This window comes from Rosa rugosa, chromosome 7 (genome assembly GCF_958449725.1).
Source record: "Rosa rugosa chromosome 7, drRosRugo1.1, whole genome shotgun sequence".
NCBI classification, from domain to species: Eukaryota; Viridiplantae; Streptophyta; class Magnoliopsida; order Rosales; family Rosaceae; genus Rosa; species Rosa rugosa.
In genome coordinates, this window is record NC_084826.1 from 2391163 (window position 1) to 2398336 (window position 7174).

The 7174-nt window shown below is 39.5% G+C and overlaps 1 pseudogene; it reads right to left on the reverse strand.

The window, feature by feature from the left end:
• Positions 1-6171: 6171 nt before the first annotated feature.
• On the reverse strand, positions 6172-6664 carry LOC133723725 (pathogenesis-related protein PR-4-like; annotated as a pseudogene).
• Between the last annotated feature and the right edge of the window lie 510 nt (positions 6665-7174).

A 7174-nucleotide genomic window follows, 5' to 3' on the forward strand; every position in this document is an offset into this window, starting at 1 on the left:
GATTTATAAAGCTAAACACATCCTGAGTTAGCTAGGAAAAACCCACGTTTTTAGAGTTACTCTTACAACTCTTATAGAATCTCGATAATTCCATCTATCAATTGCTTCAACAAAAACTCACCACAATTCAATCCCTAACATTTAGCGATTCAGAAATCGAATCAAACTCCATATCACATAGTAATTCACTTGAACCACTATGGATACCTAACAAAGTCACTAAAATCAATATCTGAAATTGCGTTTAACTATATCACCTAAAATCAATCACCAAAGGCAAACCCTTGCCTGACTCTAACATGTCCTCCATGCTTCTTCCTGCACCATACATAGGCCTCAAAATTCAATTTCATTCACTTGAACAAAACTATATTCACAAGTCTGCTATAGACATCAGGGAAAAACCCATACATTTACTCATAACTTTTCCTTCTAAAAGTTCATCACGTAGTGTATATAAAATCACCACACAACCTTCTTAGTCTACACTAAGAATTCAATCTCACACAAGGTCAGCATAATTGCCTCAGAGTCACTTTAATCACGTATCACATGTCAATTACCAAAACTCCACTAAGACGTCTCTTTATAAAACAAGATATCTAATCCTTGATACGTACACCTCATCTAAACATCTGTACGTCCAACTTAAGAAGACAAAATTTATAACAATTCATACTCGTATCCACACTAGGTACGTGCATAGGTCCACACCATGTCTTCAACCAAACACTTCAACAATCAAAAGAACCTCATTTCCATAAAACAATCCTCGTTGACTTAACAGAGTTGAATCAAGAGGTTCCTATTCCTCAAGGATTGTAACTCGCGGCCACTGAACTTATTCCAATACGAACCTACAAGACAACTGTAAGGTTCTAAGTACAACCCCTTCGAATCTCCATCACCTAAGGAGTATAGTATGCTTGGCTAAGACATGTATAACACTTAAAACACAGTATAAGTCAAATACAAATTCATATTAACCAAGTCAATACTATAGGGAAGGTATTCACGTTCCCTAAACGACCTAGCGGCCTAAACAACTCCCAACACTCACGCATACCCAATGACTTAGCCAATACCGAAGAGCACACGATGGGGATCCGCTGCAGACGGGCCATCACTCGGAAGGTATTGACACATCACCAAATATGCACCTTACGCTCTGATACCAAACTGTCACGCCCCGAATTTTGAATAATAAATTCAAATCCGAAACCTGAATAATTACAATTACAAAAAACCAAATCTCGAAACTTCGAGTTCATTATTACAATTCACTCTCACAATATATTATAAAGCTCAAATGAGCATAACACACCTCACAACTTACAATTGTTGTAAAACTCTAACAATTGCTCTAACCGCACGATCACCGTCCTGGTTCTCCTGTCCTGTAGGATTACCCGCTACACAATTTGAATAGTGTACCGGGAGTTGCAACAACACAAAACCCGGTAAGCTTTTTACAGCCAGTATGAGTAAACAAGAAAGAACTGTTGATTTATTAGATTTCAAGACTACCACAAACCCACGTTACTTTCTCACTCTCATATATATATATAGCCACTTATGAGTTACTCTCAATTTAGCTCATAAGATCACTCACTCTCATATATATATATAGACACTTATGAGTTACTCTCAATTTAGCTCATAAGATCACTCACTCTCATATATATATATAGACACTTATGAGTTACTCTCAAATTCGCTCATAAGATTTCCCAACATTTGGTAGACAGACTCATATATATATATAGACCCTTATGAGTTACTCTCAATTTCCCTCATAAGGTTACCATATATATATTGACACTTATGAGTTACTCTCAATTTCACTCATAAGTTCACTCCACATTTGGCAGACAGACTAGAGCTCTAACTGAACGTAACCACTCGTCCGGCCACAGACGTGATTACGATTTAATACTATTAATAACCACCAGCCCGGTACGAGAGCGTGATTCACTAATAGATGCCATGGTCACCTCGTGACCTAGTGATCTCCACAGATCACAACAATTTATTGTTCCTCAACAATAAAACTCAACACCTCTCACAATATATTGTTTCTCAACAATAAACTCAATATCTCTCACAATATATTGTTTCTCAACAATAACTCAACACAACTCCAACAATACATATTATTTCACGTAATAATATATATACAGACATTCACACAGGAATGTCTAGTAACACCAACAATAGTTCATATGATTGCAACAAAATAAAGCAATTAATTGTATTGGGTTCGTAATATGAACCACGTGAGGTTTACTCACCTCGATAATCCCGCTGCGTCTTCAATTCAGCTCAAAATACGATCCACAATCGTCCACCAACTCAAACCGTCAATCACCTAGTCAGATACGATCTTAACTTAGCAATCATTCATAAACCACACATATACGGAAATCCAACGGTCGGATTCTAATTTAATGATGATCCAACGGTCAGATCGAATTTATACGATGATCCAACGGTCGGATCCTAATTATACGATGATCCAACGGTCGGATCAAAATTATACGATGATCCAACGGTCGGATCAAAATTATACGATGATCCAACGGTCGGATCCTCACGGATCGCCCTTAGGATCATCCTCCAAAATTATCACAAAGATCCAATGGTCAGATCTTCTTGAATCACTCTAACAAACATCTCCATAAAATTATACGAAAATCTGACGGTCGGATTCTCACGAATCGCCTTCCGAATCATTGTTTTACATTTATACGAAGATCCAACGGTCGGATCTTCGCCCATGACCACACAAAGCCACTGGGACAGTCATAAGATCATCATATCCAAATTTGAAGTAAAACCGATGGTCAGATCCTCACAGATCGTAAACCGAAGATAAAACGTAAAAACGTTAAATAGTAACGTCAAAACATAAATTCACTATTTATCAACGTTTTCTAAAATGACCTTGTAATATATCAAAACGCTCGTAAGGATGCGTAGATCATCACCTAGATAATAAAAACTCAAAATATGGTCGAATACGCCGCCACAAGCGGCGGTCAGTGGGCGGTCAACGGCGGTCAACGCGGCGGTCAACCACCTCCTCTGGCCACCAAATTTCATCCACAGCATCATCTCAACATTTCCAATCACTTTCTCAACTGTGACAAAGTCAGAAAATACCTTGAAGTAGCCGAACAATTAAGCACTCCGATGTACAGTGAAATTTTCCAATTATGCTTTCTTCCTCCATGCTTCGATCTGGGTTATGAGACTTGGCGAGCATGAAGAGCGGCTTAAGGCGCTTCTAATGGACCTGGGTTTATGACTGGAGGTGGCCGGAAATCGGCGTTGACTAATTTGCTACAGTAAAAATGTTGGCTTCGATCTCCACATTTCCGGCCAAATCGTCGTAAACAACTCCCACATGCGTGATAAGGAGGAAGAGACGAGTCTATCGATGCTCGCAGCTCGCCATTTGGTGGTCTAGAGGTGGTGAAAGAGGAGGTTGCAGAAGAGAGAAAGAGAGAGTTGCAGAAGAGAGAGACTGAGAGAGCACGGGGGAAGGAGAGAGAAAAGAAAGAAAAGTTACCTGGCTACAGTAACATTTCAAATTTATACCAATCTACCATAAACAGTAACTTTCATATTTTGCTTATAACTTTCGCATACGAACTCCGATTTTTACGTACCACATATGCACGCACTCGGTTTAATGTCCTCTACAACTTTCATGAAGGAAGTTTTCCCAAATTCCCAATGTATAAAAAGTCACTTTTTGAGACCCCCTAAATAACGTTCGTTTTTTCGAAAATTAATCGTTCGAACTAATTCCACAATTCCTCCGAGCCTCGTACTCGCTCCCACTATCGTGAAATCATTTCTAAAAATCCACAGAATTTAATTTGGATTTTTCGGGGTATTACAATATAACTCCCACATTGGAAAAATATAACTTTGCTTATGGGTTTATAAGGGTTTGGGCCACTCCATCTATTGCCAATTGGTTTTGGATGTGAACCCCAGATTACTTTATCAAAAGTAATGTATACCACCGGAGCTGAATTAGCCTCTAGGCATATATACTTTGGTCCAACTTCTAGACCAAGCAACCCTTATCGCGTAAATCACCATTCTATGTGAATTTCAAATAACATGTGAAACTTAGAAGATGATGCTGTGACACATCTAAACGTACCAAACAATGTTAATCCTTATTTTAATTCAAACTCTTCCATCCATGAACCCGTACGTACACTATTGTTGGACATCTTGTCAAAGCCCAATAAGTGTCGCCTAACACACCAAAAACATAAAGGAAAGCCTACATTTTCTCGAACCGAGTCCTTTCCTGCCTAAACGAGCTGAAGTAGTTTTATTCTCTGTACGTACGTCTTCAACCTCTCGACTCAAAGTCTCAAACCCTTATCACTCTGATAAAACCCTAAACCTTCAAAGTTCCCTTACTCGATCACCCTCCACACCTTAGTGTCTTATGTATATATGCTGAGAAGTAAGAACTTTTAGTGTGTAGAACACCAAGAATCTGAGAAGACTAGTACTCTAAAACACACCATGAATTTGCTTACTTCAGTCCCTAATATGTCATCCCAACCCGAATTTTCCTGCAAATTCAGAAGCTAATTTCTACATGTACTTCAGCGAGAACAGACTTGAGCACAACCGAAGAGTGAGGATCATCATGCATAGGTAAGAGTTGGATAGCAGACCAGTAACACTCTTCCATGTTACAAGTAGCATTGTTAGTATGAGAATCATTTGATCATCAACAATTTATCCTGCATGTATACCCATGTTTTCCTTTCAGATTATGAATCTTAATTATCTTTGTTTCTGATTTCGAAGTAGACATAGTATTCAGTCTGACAGAGTTTTTGTCCCTATCACTACTTTGCTTTCTTCGAAAAGGGGATAACATCTGTATTGAACTTATTACTTTGGAAGCTTCACATTTGACTACAATGGTTGAAACGACAATCTGATTGCAAAGACTAATCCCCCTTTTTCTTTGTTATCAATGTCGGACGGGTGTTTGAAGGCTACTTGCTCGGGAGCTCTAAGAGAGGGGTGCTGGCTCAAGGTTTGGCTGATGGTTTTGACGGCAAGCACCGGACGACGGCTTGGATGCGGTGAGCGTTTGTACACAGCAGGTCATCGATGATGGTGGGGCTTGACGGTGGATCTGCACCGGATCGGGCATCGTGGGAGGCTGGTCATGGTTTCGGCACTGCGTTTTGACTGTGGCGGCGCGGCTTGCAACGAGGTGACGATGGCGGTGAGGGATGCAGTGACGCCGGTTGAAGCATTGGGATGCAGCGGTGGGATCGACAAAGTTGCACCGGTGCTGTGTGCAGCCAGGGAAGCTGAGATGAAATTTGGGCTTGGGTCAAGTCATCCTTGTTGGGCCTTATGGGTCACTTTTCTTTGGGCTGCCTTTGGGCTTCTATGGTGGGCTGGGATGTTTTCCCTACGCCCATCCCTATGTTTTTAGCTTTGTCTAAGTACAATAAATTCCTTGTATTAGGAAGTTAAGCACCGATGTGCACTTGATGTGCACTCTAAATATCTCTAGCGCCTCTGAAGTTGTACCAAAGGAGGGTCTTCGCTACCTCTACGTATTTGAATGTATAATGAGTAGGACTATTTGTACATACCACTTGTGGGTACTACCACTATCTTCTTGTCTGTCTATGACTTTAAATGACAGTGGAATGGTATGTAACGGCCTATTCTGGCTTGTGATGAATATACAATTTCCCTGATTCAAAAAAATTCTAGGCAAGAAATTCTCATGGTTATATAAGCCAAGAATTCCAAGTAGCTTTCACTTTTATTCAGTTGAGAGATTCTTACATAGGACAAACGTACCATGTGGTAGTGGGGCAGCCCAATCAAAATTCAGAAAATTTGAAGTGTGTTCCAAATTTGTCCTTACTTATTAAAATAAAATACCCAAAGCATCCCCTTGCATGTTCACTGATTGGGCTGCCCTACCAGCCGCGTGGTACGTTTGTCCTACGTAAAAATCTCTCCAGTTATAATAAACACTTAATTCCAGTGCTACATTTCATTCATATGATGAAACTGTGTTTCATATCCATATGGTGAAGTTTATTTACTAGTTAGCAAAAATTACATAATTTGATTGGACTCTAATTAAAAAATAATTCAGTTGATTTAGTCGCCGCAGTCCACAAAGTCATAGTTGACAACAAGGTGTCCTTCCGCATAGCCTCTTCCATCTGTGTCTATCTGGTTAAACACATTCACATCCAAATCCAAACCTCCATTGCTGCACTGATCGATGATTCTTACTGTTTCCTGAGCTCCATGCAGGCCCCATGTTCGTCACCTTCATATACATATATTTCAATTAATTATTTGCACGTATAAAAGATCAAGAATAATAGTCTTAACTAATTACCGGTAGGCATTTTCCGCAAGCGTCTGCTCCACTAGGGCCATTAGGTCCGCAGAAGGTTGTCCATCCATATCTGCTGCGCCATTCGAAGGGCCGATCCTCATCAAATGTGGCGCAGAAGGCATCTACTGCAAGCAAGTCCCAGTTGTTATCCTGCGGATTGTAGTGGTGGAATGTGGATCTCACATCAGAAGCACTTTGGGCAGAAGCACTTCCCATTGTTGCACAGACAATAAGTAACAAAACTATATTCCTCATCTTCCCGGCCATTTTCCAAGTTTACTTTGATGGTATATATGGCAATTGATAATATGATCTTTGGTACACGAGGATATGGTATGAGGAACCTTATATATAGAGTAGCCTAGACCTAATACGATGTGACAAAGACGTATGGCACATGCATTGAAAATTTGAAATCAACATAGATTAATGATCCTTATGCAAACTGTTACATTGTTGCGTAATACGTGGTCGACCGAAATTAGAAATTTACAGTTAATTCTAAATTATAAATTATTGAAATAGTGTGAGTCTTGTTAAAAAAAAAATGGTGGATTGGCCAATATTACTATCAGTGTTATTGTTTTCAATAACTTTCTTCAAGATACCCGTAAAAAATAAGCCGGTCACATATATGTTTTCAAGGTGTTTTGATATTTATTATTTGATATAATTAAACAACAATTTATGAATTTAAACAGGAAAAACCCTAGGGTTTGGTAGAGAGCTGCGGCCGAGGATCCTGAGGTT